The sequence below is a fragment of the Dipodomys merriami genome, unplaced genomic scaffold (assembly GCF_024711535.1).
Source record: "Dipodomys merriami isolate MVZ:Mamm:240054 unplaced genomic scaffold, mDipMer1.0.p SCAF_50, whole genome shotgun sequence".
Lineage (NCBI taxonomy): Eukaryota > Metazoa > Chordata > Mammalia > Rodentia > Heteromyidae > Dipodomys > Dipodomys merriami.
Window position 1 is genome coordinate 1,330,298 of NW_027206069.1, and position 13,926 is coordinate 1,344,223.

General features: G+C 50.6%; 1 protein-coding gene across 14 annotated transcripts in view; it reads right to left on the reverse strand.

The window, feature by feature from the left end:
• The window catches only part of Klc1 (kinesin light chain 1), a 48,046-nt gene extending 35,368 nt beyond the window's left edge, over window positions 1–12,678 (reverse strand). For all 14 annotated transcript variants that reach the window (XM_069997473.1, XM_069997471.1, XM_069997475.1 and 11 more), the window contains exon 1: window positions 12,488–12,678. The gene's annotated coding sequence lies outside the window, so the exon portion shown is untranslated. The remainder of the gene's footprint in view (window positions 1–12,487) is intronic.
• Between the last annotated feature and the right edge of the window lie 1,248 nt (window positions 12,679–13,926).

Sequence of the window (13,926 nt, forward strand, 5' to 3'; positions counted from 1 at the left end):
TAAGCCTGGAACTGTGTGATCCTTCAACCTTCATCTCCCAAGTAGCTAGGATTAATACATCTCCCATTTTGCCAACTATTAAAAACTTTCTGGATATGCTACTGGGAATTCTCCATTGGCTGTGATAATGTTGTTGTTGTTGTTGTTTGCTTTTTGTTTGGGGTATCAGAGCCTTGCACTGGTGTTAGTAAAGCACTCTACCTAACTTGTGTTCTTTCACTCATCTCATCATCCTGTGTTTTTGTTTTGTTCACTACTTCCTGCTGACATGAGAAACTCCAGACTTCGTTGAATACCGGTGGCTCACACGTGTAGCCTAGCTATTCAGGAGGCTGAGACCTGGAGGGTTGTGATTCAAAAAGCCAGCCTCCTGGACAGGAAAGACTGTGTCTTCAATAATCAGCAAAAAGCTGGGCTGGAACTATGGCTCAAGTTTTCGTGTCAGCTTTGAGGAAGCAAGCGGAGTGAATATGGAGACCTAAGTTTATACCCCAGTACTGCCAAAAATCAAAACAGAGTAGAAAGAAAAAGAACTGTTGTTGGAGTCAGGCACTAGTGGCTCTCACCTGTAACCTTAGCAGCTTGGGAGGCTGAGATCAAGAGACTAGTGTCTGGGCACAGAATTTTAGGTATCTCATCTCCACGAATAAAAAGCTGGGTGCAGTAATAAGATCCTGATGTCCCAGCTACACAATAGCATAAATAGATGGACTGCGGTTCAGGCACCTAGGGTCTTCCAAACAGGAAAACAACTAGTGTAGAAAAGAGCTGGAGGAAGGTTTCAGCAGCAGAGACCCTGCCCAGTAAGCCTACAGCTGAACTGAAATCCAGGATGTTCCTCGTGCTCCTCAAGAGAGACAGTGAGAGGAAAAGAATGCATTTACTTCTTGCTTACCATGCCTCAAGTCCTGGATTCAATCCCCAGCACCAATGAAAAAAACAAATGAACAATTCCTGTATGTCTGTGTACCAGAGGAAGGATGGGCTTGCTCACTACCTCCTGGCACAGACTTCCACATAGTTGACAGTGCACCAACTCATCACTTTATACTTGCCACATATTATCTCCTCTACTGAATCTCTTCCTCAAATCTCATCTAATCTAACTTAATCCCTTTATTTCCCCTACTAAACTTGAATCAGAAGAACAAACTAAATGAAAGACTCCATACTGGCAAAAAGAAAAGAACAAAAAAACCTGTAAGGTGAAAATTAAAAACTCCACAATAACACCACTTATTCTGAATGTGTTTCCATCCAAAACAAATCACTCAATATAACAAAAGCAAAAGCAGTGTTTGTTTATCTTTTGAGGAATTAGTTGTGCACATGCTTTCAGGACCAGGAAAATGTGGCTGATACCCCTGCCTGGATGCCTCCCCACAGCTGCTCTCAGGCCTTCCAGATTCTGCTGGGAAGTTGACAGCTGCTTGGAGCCTCCAGCAGCACTCTAACTGCACCTGTTTCAAGGTGTGCAAGGGTCTTTCCAAGAGCTTACTTTGCTCATTTAGAAATCCAAAAAGGACTGACTCACAGCTGCACCTGAGAACAGATTTTTCACAAGAAGGCTACTTCCCTTTCCTCAGCAGTCAGAGGTCTACAATCACTGAATTTTCCAGAAGACCATAGGCCTTTCCTCTCAAAAACAAACTTTAAGCACAAGAAACTAACGGGAAGGTGAGTACATGAACATGTAGAATATGCTTTTCCCTAAAATAAGAACGAGTAAGACCTAATGATACAAACGTCCCACTTAGGAGTTGATGGTTGAACAGAAAAGAAAGAACAGCTCTACTGGCAGGACTAATGACTAAGAAGGGTACAGAGCAAGTGCTATAGGAGTCTGCAGAAAACACTACTGAAGGTGGATATCAGTCATGGGGCTTGAACTCAGAGCCTGGGCACTGTCTCTGAGCTTTTTTGCTCAAGCTAGCAAGCACTCTACCGCGTTAAACCACAGCTCTACTTCTAGTTTTTAGGTAGTTAATTGGAGGTAAGTTTCATGGCCTTTCCTGCCCACGTTGGCTTCAAACCTAAATCCTCAGATCTCAGCCTACTGAATAGCTAGGATTACAGGCATGAGCCACCAGCTAATGGGTTGTTTTTAAATATGACACCCACCTAAGAATTAATGTCAGAGCCGGGCGCTGGTGGCTCACGCCTGTAATCCTAGCTACTCAGGAGGCTGAGATCTGAGGATCGCGGTTCAAAGCCAGCCCGGGCAGGAGAGACCGTGAGACTCCTATCTCCAATAAAACCACCAGAAAACCGGAAGTGGCGCTGTAGCTCAAGTGGTAGAGCGCTCGCCTTGAGCTGAAGAGCTAAGGGACAACGCCCAGGCCCAGAGTTCAAGCCCCACAACCGACAAAAAAAAAAAAAGAATTAATGTCAGGTAAGGATTATTGTCAGCTAGCTAATAGTTCCCAAAACAGTATGTCTTTAATTTACCTACTCAGGGCAGTAACTCATGCCCTGAAGGTCAGATGTAGCTCTTTCAAAGTTAATTGCACATTTACCATGTGAGCAATTCTCCTCCAGTATTTATTAAGAAATAAAAATGCATGTTTATGTGGTCTTATACAAGAAGGAATAGTCCCCCAGATGTACATGTAGAGAACTGTTAATGGCAGACACACAACAGAGCAGAACTTAGGAGTAGAGAGGAACAAACCACAGATACCTGAAACAACATGAAAGAATTTCAAAAGATGTACTAAACAAAGTAAGTTAGATCGAAAAATACATAGCAGATAACCTCAATACATAATGAATGCTAGGACACCTAACCTATTAGAGACAGAAACTAGATCAAAATTGTTTGGAGAAGGGGCTGGGAAGGTAGCTCAGTGGTAGAGTGCTTGCCTTGTATGCATGAGGCCCTGGGTTCGATTCCTCAGCACCACATAAGCAGAAAAAGCTGGAAGTGGTGCTATAGCTCAAGGGGTAGAGTCCTAGCCTTGAGCTGAAGGACAGCGCCCAGGCCCAGAGTTCAGGCCCCATGACCGGCAAAAAAAAAAAAAAAAAAATTGTTTGGAGAAGAGATGACTGGTAACTGGCAAGGGTGGTAGTATACACCTATAATCACAGCACTTTGGATTTATGCTTTTTGATATGCTTTATGTGCTATTCACACTAATAAAATTCAGTAAGTACCAGTAGAGCAAACTTGTGTTTGCCTTGTGTGGCAAACACAATTCAGGGCTTCCTGTTTACTAAACAGTCACTAAAGTCACATGGCTAGCCCCTTTGACAAAGTCTTGCTTTATGCCATGGCCAGCCTGGGTTTCAATCCTCCTTTTTGTGCTACCATTTGTCACTGGGATGACAGTGCAACCAACTACTGACTGAAAGGAGTCTCCCAAACTTTTTTTTTTTTTTTTTTGGTCAGTCGTGGGGCTTGAACTCTGGGCTTGGGCACTGTCGCTCAGCTCTTCAGCTCAAGACGAGTGCTCTAGCCAGACGCTGGTGGCTCACGCCTGTAATCCTAGCTACTCAGGAGGCTGAGATCTGAGGATCGCGGTTCAAAGCCAGCCCTGGCAGGAGAGACTGTGAGACTCCTATCTCCAATAAACCACCAAAAAACCATGGCGCTGTAGCTCAAGTGGTAGAGCGCTTGCCTTGAGCTGAAGAGCTGAGGGACAGCGCCCAGGCCCAGAGTTCAAGCCCCACGACTGACAAAAAAAAAAAAAACAAGTTTTTCAGGGGCTGGGAAGGTGGCTCAGTGGTGAACTTTCCTTGCATGCCTGAGGCCCTGGGTTCGATTCCTTAGCACCACATAAGCAAAAAGAAAAAAGCAGGAAGTGGTGCTGTGGCTCAAGTAGTAGAGTGCTCGCCTTGAGCTGAAGAGCTGAGGGACAGCGCCCAGGCCCAGAGTTCAGGCTCCATCCATGACTGGACCCAAAAAAAAAAGAAAAAAAAAAAAAAAAAAAGGTTTTTCAGCCGGCGCTGGTGGCTCACACCAATAATCTTCGCTACTCAGGAGGCTGAGATCTGAGGATCAGGGTTCAAAGCCAGCCCGGGCGGAAAGTCTGTGAGGCTCTGATCTCCAATAAACCACTAGAAAACCAGAAGTGGCACTGTGGCTTAAGCGGTAGAGTGCTCACCTTAAGCTGAAAGAGCACTGGGACAGCGCCCAAGCCCAGAGTTCAAGCCCCACAACCGACCTAAAAAAAAAAAAAAGGGCTGGGAAGGTGGCTCAGTGGTAGAGTGCTTGCCTTGCATGCATGAGGCCCTGGGTTCCATTCCTCAGCACCCACATAAGCAAAAAGAAAAAAAGCCGGAAGTGGCGCTATGGCTTAAGCAGTAGAGTACTAGCCTTGAGCTGAAGAGCTGAGGGACAGCGCCCAGGCCCAGAGTTCAGGCCCCACGACCGGACCCAAAACAAAACAAAAAAAAAGGTTTTTCACCGGACACCGGTGGCTCACACCTGTAAACCTAACTACTAACTACTCAGGAAGATGAGATCTGAGGATGGTGGTTCAAAGCCAGCCCAAGAAGGAAGGTACCTGAGACTTATCTCCAATTAACCACAGAAAACCAGAAGTAGCACTGTGGCTCAAGTGGTAGAGCACTTGCCTTGAACTGAAGAGATAGGGACAGCACCCAGACCCAGAGTTCAAGCCCCATGACAAAAAAAAAAAAAGTTTTATCCCCCTTGGTTCTAAACTATTCTAAACTATCCCAATCACCTCAGACATGAATGTCCCGTCCCCTCTGGAGGTGGATATACATTGTTCCTGGTAAAACAGGTGTTATGACTACCTCCATCTGCCCAGGAGGCAGGAATTATGAGGAGAGAGAGGAGTTACAAACTGTGATATTCCGATTCTAACCTAAGTAGTCTTTGAACCACCTTGCAACAATTGAAGCTAAAGTCTCTCATGGAGGTGATGATGCCATGTTTGGTCCTGTAACTGCAAGACAGCTTTGCCCACTTCTTCCATTTTAAAAAGCAGCCATTTTGCTGGGTGCCCAAGGCTCATGCCTGGGCAAGATGCTGAGATCTGGGGCTGGGAAGGTGGCTCAGTGGTAGAGCGCTTGCCTTGCAGGCATGAGGCCCTGGGTTCGATTCCTCAGCACCACATAAGCAGAAAAGGCCGGAAGTGACTCTGTAGTTCAAGTAGTAGAACACTAGCCTTGAGCTGAAATGCTGACAATGCCCAGGCCCAGAGTTCAGGCTCCATAACCAACCAAAAAAAAAAAAAAAAATGCTGAGATCTGAGGATAGCAACTTGGTAGCCCCGAGAGAAATCCATGAGACTCTTCTCTCCAATTAAGCACCAAAGTTAGAAATGGAGCTTTGGCTCAAGCACTAGAGCACTAGCCATGAACAAAAAGGCTTCAGGGACAATGCTCAGGCACTGAGCTCAACCCCAGCACCAACACACATATACAAAACAAGTAGCCATTTTAACCATTTATACTATTACCATTCCGTAGTGCTAAGGATATTCTTACTGCAGTGTGGCACTGCAAGCAAGCCCACTAAATACCAACCCTGTCCCTCCCTTCTCCCCACCTCCACCTCACAAGCACCCTTCCACTTCTGTTCTATGGTTTCAATTTCCTTAGTTCATATGAGTGCAATTCTGTAAGATGTGTCACTGTGTAGCTGGTTTATTTTATGCAGCACAGTGTCTTCAAAGCTCATTTTTTTAAAAAAATCTATTATTTTTGTTGTTGTTGTTGGTCGTGGGGCTTGAACCCAGAACCTGAGCACTGTCCCTGAGTTCTTTTGCTCAAGGCTAGTGCTCTACCACTTTGAGCCACAGTGCCACTTTCAGTTTTCTGGTGATTAACTGCAGGTAAAGAGTCTCACAGGCTGGGCGCCGGTGGCTCACACCTATAATCCTAGCTACTCAGGGGACTGAGATCTGAGGATCACGGTTCAAAGCCAGCCCATGCAGGAAAGCCCATGAGACTCTTTTTTTCTTTCTTTTTTTTGGGGGGGGTCCAGTCATGGGGCCTGAACTCTGGGCCTGGGCGCTGTTCCTCAGCTCTTCAGCTCAAAGCTAGCACTACCACTTGAGCCACAGCGCCACTTCCGGCTTTTTTCTTTTTGCTTATGTGGTGCTGAGGAATCAAACCCAGGGCCTCATGCATGCAAGGCAAGCGCTCTACCACTGAGCCACCTTCCCAGCCCTCCATGAGACTCTTACCTCCAATAAACCACTAGAAAACCAGAAGTGGCACTGTGGCTCAAGCGGTAAAGGGCTCCTTGAGCTGAGGGACAGCACCCAGGCCCAGAGTTCAAGCCCCTCAACTGACCAAAAACACAAAACAAAACAAAGTCTCACAGACTTTTCTGCCTAGGCTGGTTTGAACAATAACCCTCAGATCTTAGCCTCCTAAGTAGCTAGGATTACATGTGTGAGCCACTGGTGCCCAGCTGCTGAAAGCCTTTTAGTATGCTATTTATATTAGTTTTGTGGAAATCTAATTGTGTATTGTTTTGCTGAAATTAGGGCCATAAACTTGAATGACCTGTTTACTAGGATAGCGCCACTCTTCCAGTCTCACTTTTTGCTGGTTATTTTGGAGACCTAGTCTCAAAGACTTTTCTGCCCAGGTTCCCTAACTTTGATTCCCCAGATCTCAGCCTTCTGAGTAGCTAGGATTACAGGTGTGAGCTACCAGCACCCAGCTATTTACATCAGTTTTCCCGGATGCTCTGTCCAGGTCTCAGGCCCTGCAGTTCCTATGGGCCTCTTCTGGAGTTCAAGGTTCTCTTAGTCTTTGGTTGTGACAGGATTTTTTCTTTTTTTTGTCAGCCATGGGGCTTGAACTCTGGGCCTAGGTGCTGTCCCTCAGCTCTTAAGCTCAAGACAAGTGCTCTACCACTTGAGCCACAGCACCACTTCTGGCTTTCTGAGTGGTTTACTGGAGATAAGCGTATCAGGGACTTTCCTGCCTGGGCTGGCTTTGAACCAGGATCCTCAGATCTCAGCCTCCTGAGTAACTAGGATTACAGGCGTGAGCCATCGGCACCCAGCTGCATTTTCTTGTTTTTGGTGTGTAGCTCAGACTGGCCTGGAGCTTGAGATTCATCTGCTCAGCCTCCTTAAGGTTGAAATTACAGGTATGTGCATTGTACCAGACCACAATACATCTTGGGCAAAAGGTCTGGGCTTCGTGTGTGTGTGTGTGTGTGTGTGTGTGTGTGTGTGTGTGTGTGTGTGTGTGTGTGTGTGTGTGTGTGTGTGTGTTTTCGGTACTGGGTATTGTGTGTGTGTGTTTTCGGTACTGGGGATTGAACCCAGGACATTGCACTTGCCAGGCAAGCACTTTGCAACTGAGCTACATCCCAGCGTGTGTGTGTGTGTGTGTGTGTGTGTGTGTGTGTGTGTGTGTGTGTGTGTGTGTGTGTGTGTGTGTGTGTGTGTGTGTGTGTGTGTGTGTGTGTTTTCGGTACTGGGTATTGTGTGTGTGTGTTTTCGGTACTGGGGATTGAACCCAGGACATTGCACTTGCCAGGCAAGCACTTTGCAACTGAGCTACATCCCAGCCCATATTCAATACATTTTTTGTTGGTGGTGGTGGTCCTGGGGCTTGAACTTGGGACCTGGGCGCTGTCCCTCAGCTCAAGGCTAGTGCTCTACCACATAAGCCACAGCTCTACTTCTGGTTTTCTGGTGGTCAATTGGAGATAAGAGTCTCATGGACTTTCCTGCCTGGGCTGGCTTTGAACCTCAGATCTTAGTTTCCTAAGTAGCTAGGATTATAGGCATGAGTCACCAGAGCCAGCTCCACAATACATTTTTGATACATGAACATAAACTAATTAGGGGGCTGGGAAGGTGGCTCAGTGGTAGAGTGCTTGTCTCGCATACATAAGGCCCTGGGTTCAATTTCTCAGCACAACATAAGCAGAAAAAGCTGGAAGTAGCGCTGTGGCTCAAGTAGTAGAGCACTAGCCTCGAGCTGAAGAGCTGAGGGACAATGCCAGGCCCAGAGTTCAGGACCCTCAGGAGAGCTTGAAGAGTCCTTAGTAACCTTCTAGAGGCCAAATCCAACAAGTGTTAAATCTAACTCTTCCCTAAGTCTCAGCACACCCGATAGAGACTCCTCCTCTCCTCTGGGCCCCAAGGTGCCCTCCCCCTGAGGCATCTACTGAATATACCTGGTGGCCATTATGCGTACCACCTCTGGAACAGACCCCCACGATCCATCCACATGACACAGTCAATCAGATCTCCAGCTCCAGCCTCTCCAACTCTATCTGGACTCCAGACCTGCACCTCCAGCTGCCTCCCAGTTTGCTAGGCCCTTCAACAAGCACCTCGGATTTACCACATTCAAAAGCAAACACTGTCCTGTCCTCCCATTTCCCCTATCTTAGTGAGTGTCATACCAGCCAGTAAATCACCAAGAGATGAAGCAGTTGCTCTAGAGGCATTCCTTCAACGAACATTACCAAATGCCTATGGTACACCAAGCGATGACACCAAACACGACAGACAGAACCCTGCCTTATGAAGATAAGAAATGCACTAGGAGACAGGCAGTAAACAGGCAAGAAAGTAAAGTAATATGACCCTGTAAGTAGCAAGAACTGCTAAGGAGAAAAGTCAGACAGAGTAGTGGCTGGTTGCACAGCTATGGCTTTTACAGCTCACACTAGGTGGGTGCCCACCTGGCTGACAGAGTGGGACCAAATCAGCTAAGGAAACTGGACAGTGAAGCAGACAAGGGAAGAACGTTATTGAGAGTACCATTTGGCCCCGCAGGTCGGCACGGGCTGGCTCTGACAGTCTCAGCCAGCCTGCAGTAATCCGGACCCTCTCCCTTCCTCTTCCCTCCGGCCTTCAGCCTCACTCCCAGCCCCAAGGCAGATCTACCCTGTCCTAAATCTCCCTAATCCAGCTGTGTCACTGTCCTAATTCCAAGGCTCCCAGGCTTCACCTGGTGTCAGGTGAAGTTCACAGCATCACCATACTCTGCAGCCCGTTTCTAGACACACTGGTCCCCCTGGCCTGCGTACCTCAAGGTGAAAGGAGCCACCTCCTTTCTTCCTCTACCTCCACCACTTTGGGACTCCTCGAAATAACAGGCGCTCAGCCTTTATTTCTAGCCATCAGGAAGACATTTTCAGGGCAACACAACACTTAGCTAACCCAACTTTCCTTCCAGTGCAAGTTAATGACTTCCCCATTACTCAGTGAATTAGGTGTTTAGGAGCTGGGAAAGTGGCTCAGTGGTAGAGCGCTTGCCTTGCATGCCTGAGGCCCTGGGTTCGATTCCTCAGCACCACATAAGCAAAAAGAAAAAAGCCAGAAGAGGAGCTGTGGCTCAAGTGGTAGAGCGCTAGCCTTAAGCTGAAGAGCTCAGCGACAGCGCCCAGGCCCAGAGTTCAGGCCCCACGACTGGACCCCTCCAAAAAAAATAAATATTCTTTGGGGCTGGGAAGGTGGCTCAGTGGTAGAGCGCTTGCCTTGCATGCATGAGGCCCTGGGTTCGATATCTCAGCACCACATAAGCAAAAAGCCGGAAGTGGCCCTGTGGCTCAAGTGGTAGAGCGCTAGCCTTGAGCTGAAGAGCTGAGGGACAGCGCCCAGGCCCAGAGTTCAGGCCCCACGACTGGACCCAAAAAAAAAAAAAAAAATTAGGTGTTTAACCTGGGACCTGCCAGATTAACTGCTTTATCTTGCAATCCCAGTTTCACAGTGGTTGTCAGCCAGTAGTTCTCAACAGTCACCAGTCATTTAAGAACATCCTTCTACAATCTTAATTTGCCATTTTTATTCTATTCCCTAAGACACAATACATACTTCCCTGCTCCTCTGATCCAAAATACACAAGATTAAGGCTGAGCACGGGTGGCTCATTCCTGTAATCCCAGCTACTCAGAAGGCTGAGCTCTGAGGATTGTAGTTGAAAGCCAGCCCTCAAAGTCCATGAAACTCTTATCTCCAATTCACCATCAGAAAACCAGAAGTGATGCTGTGGCTCAGTGGTAGAACGCTAGTCTGGAGCAAAAAAGCTCAGGGAGAGCGCCCAGGTCCTGAGTTCAAGCTTCAGGACCAGCATCCAAAATTTAAAAAAAAACAAAAACAAAAAAAGAAAAAGTGATTTTGGGGTGCCGGTCTTAGGGCTCAAGATCACTTTGGGGGGGAGGTCGGTCATGGGGCTTAAACTCTGGGCCTAGGTGCTGTCCCTCAGCTCTTAAGCTCAATGCAATCTACCATGCCACTTCTGGTTTTCTGGGGGTTTATTGGAGCTAAGAGTCTCACAGACTTTCCCGCCCTGGCTGGCTTTGAACCATGATCCTCAGATCTCAGGCTCTTGAGTAGCTAGGATTACAGGCATGAGCCACCAGTGCCCGGCTTTTGCTAACAACTGTTTATTGCATAAAATCTAGGTTCCTGTCATTTTATTCATCTAAGAACTAATTTTATAACCCCACCACTTGTAAATTTTCTACTTCTAGCTTTTTTGTCCGCTATGGGGAATGAACTCTGGGCCTGGGCACTGTCCCTCAGCTCTTCAGCTCAAGGCTAGCACTCTACCACTAGAGCCACAGTGCCACTTCCGGCTTTTTCTGCTTATGTGGTGCTGAGGAATCCAACCCCAGTACCTCATGCATGCAAGGCAAGCGCTCTACCACTAAGCCACCTTCCCAGCCCCTAGCTTTTTTTTTTTTTTTTGGGGGGGGGGTCCGGTCGTGGGGCCTGAACTCTGGGCCTGGGCGCTGTCCCTCAGCTCTTCAGCTCAAGGATAGCGCTCTACCACTTGAGCCACAGCACCACTTCCTAGCTTTTTTTTTTTTTTTTTTTAAGACAATCATGTTTCCGTATAGTTTTTGGTCCGTTCCAAAATAGACTTCCAAAATAGAGTTCCACATAGACTTGAAGAAACATGCTTACAGTTAAACAACAGCTTTGGGTTTTGGTTTTTTTGCCTTTCTGGGAATCCCATCCATTCTCTTACACCTGTAATCCTATCTACTCAGTAGGTACAGATCTGATGATCATAGTTCCAAGTCAGCCAGGGGAAGAAAGGACGTGAGCCTCACCTCCAATTAATTGCCTAAATACCAGAAGTGGGTCTGTGGCTCAAAGTGATAGAGTACTAGCCTTGAGCAAAAACAGCTCAGCGACAACATCCAGGCTGAACTCAAACGAGAAAAAGGAAATACTTAAGGTAATTGTATACCCCTTCTGAGTGGAATTCCCTTCTGCTTTGTTGGATAAAATCCTGGTATCCATGTATCACACCGTTATACTCCCATAGTTTTTTTTTTTTTGAGACAGGGTTATGATGTGTAGCCGTTGGCCTGGAATTCTCAGCGTCTCAAGCTGGGATTTACAAGCATGCATCGCCATACCCAGCTACGTTTTCTGTGTATTAAGCACTTACAACACACTGCAGTCAGAAGAACGAGCCAGAGCTGTAGTGGCTCCCACCTGGCACCACCACAGCCTCCCAGGCTCACCTGCAGCGTGATGTGCATTCTTTGATGACCTGGAGAGTGTCTGCCCTTCCACGGATAACTTCACAGAGCCTGAAATCTTAACTATTAGTACCACTGTATTCTTACTAATATTTAGGAAACAAAACAGGGAGTCAAATTTCTCAAAGTAACTGAGGCTTGTGGCCAGTTTCTGGAAAGTAAGTCCCTACCACATGATCTGCAGGCTGAAGGAGGATGGAAATGCATTAGACGTATGCCAATTACAATGCATTAGAAACTGACTCTGGTCAAAGGCTTAGTCATGCTGTGAAGGAAAAAAAAAAAAACCCTCGGAATCTAACACAAAGAACCAAACAGGCAACTGCCTTTTAACACAGTTTAAATAGTATTTACCTCAAACACTCGCTCTCAATTTTCAAAGGCACTTTTGTTTTTGCAAGTAATCCTAAACATCACTTAATATGTAAATTTTCAAGGTTTAGAAAGAACAATGACCGGCCGCCACAGTGACACAAAGAATGCCCCTGGAACCGGCTCGCGGCGTCGCTCTCGCCAATTACCTCACTTTCCCCTCGCGTGCTCGCTCTTAGGGGAGGGGCGCAGCGCAGGTGGCTGCGGGCGCGGCCGCCGGGAGGACCGCGCCCGGCCGCGGAGAGCGGGGAGGGCCCCGGATGACAGCGCCGCGGCGGGGCGCCCAGGGCGGTGCCCGGAGGTAGAGACCCGGAGGCTGGAGGCCGGAAGGGGAGGCTTCGGACAAAGCGGCCCGGCCGCCCCCGCCGCCTCCCGGGGCCGCCGCCCCGCCGCGCGGCTCGGGCGCGCAGCTGTCACGGGGACGGCCGCCCCCGCCCGCGAGGCCCACCCCGGACGCGGGGCGGGCGGGGCGGCGGAGCCCGGAGGGCGCGGCTGAGGGCCGGCGGGGCGGGGGCCGGAGGGGCTGGGGCCGCGGGCCGGGCCGGGGAGGAGGGGCGCGCGTGGGAAGGAGACGGGCCGGGCCTGGAGGCCCGCGGGTGGGCCGGGGCGGGCGCCGCGGCGGGTCCCGCTGCCCGGCGTCCCGGGGCGGCCGGGCCGCGCACTCACCGTCCGGTCCGGCGGGCCGCGCTGGTTCGCGCTGTCACGGAGCAGCGGCCGCCGCGCACAGCCCGGCCGCCTGGGGCGGGCGCCGCGGTCACGAGCGAGAGGCGCCTCGGCGGCCTCCGCGCAGCATCCTCCGCGCGCGGCCTCGCGCTCCAGCCGCCCGCCGCGCTACCTCAGCCGCCGAAAATGGCGTCGCCGGCGCCGCGCCCGCCCCACAAGGCCGCGCGCCGTGACGTCACCCGCCCTCGCGCCGGGGGGCGGGGCGCGTCCGTGGGGCTCCGGGCTCCCGCGCGCGACGCCCCGGCCCTCCGCGCCAGCCGGGCCCCGCGCCGGCCGCCAAGGGGGACGAGCGCGGCGGCCTGCGCCCTGCGGTCTCCGGACGAGGCGCTGGGCCTTCGTAACTCCCCGGGACGAGGCACGATCCTCCGGCCCCCGCCGGTGCGGACGCCCGGCGTGTGGGACCCGGCCACGGAGAGTGCCCGCGCCGGGCTTCCGACCGCGGCCGCCGCGCCCGCCCGGGGCCCGCGCCCCCGGTCTCCCTCGCGGTCTGCAGGGCGGACCTGCGTGCTCCGCCAGGCGCCCGCCGACGCCCGGCGAGGCCTGCGAGCCCAGGGTCCGGACCGACTGCCGGGATGCCCGCGCAGGTCACCGTGGGACGCAGCACCGGAGAAGCAGAGCGGCCTGGGTGCGCGTGTTCAGCAGCCGCCTCCCAGTCCCCGCATTCCCGGCGGGAAGGCTGAGGTGCCTGCCAAGGCGCCTTCCTCGGTGCCCCTTTCACCCGCCCCCATCGCCACCTCTTTCAGCTGTCTGTCCCTCCCCTGCCCTGCCCATTGCGCTCCGGGGGGCCTGGACAGAAGAGCAGAGTGCTGGTGAGCTGGCACTGGAGCTCTCCCTCCAGTGACACAGACGCAAGGACGCATCTGTCCTTGCTCAGAATTCAAGCAAGATGGCAGCCAGGGGCTCACACCTGTAATCCTAACTACCCGAGAGCCTGAGATCTGAGGATACAGGTTTGAAGCCAGCCTGGGCAAGAAAGTCTGTGAGACACTTAGCTCCAGTTGAACACCATGAAAGCCTAACGTGGAAGAGCATTAGCCTGGAGCAAAAACAGCTCAGGGACAGTGTCCAGGCCTTGAGTTCAAGCCCTAGCACCAGTACAAAAGAAATAAGCACAGTAGGCAAAGACTACATAGAGTCGGGGATAGAGGGACTCAGAGGCAGACCAGAACTGACACACAAGAGATAGGAAGGATCTCCTCTGATCTTCCACCTGTCCTTTGCACTGTGGTCAGTTTACACAGCTGTCTTCTCCGGGGCCTGAGAGCGCAAGAACAGGAGACCCCCATGTCCTGGCCACGCAGCCCTGCCCAGCACCTGCCGCACAGCATCAGCTGAGGCAGATAGCAGAACGGAAGGTCAGATTTCCTTTGCCTCACCCCTCC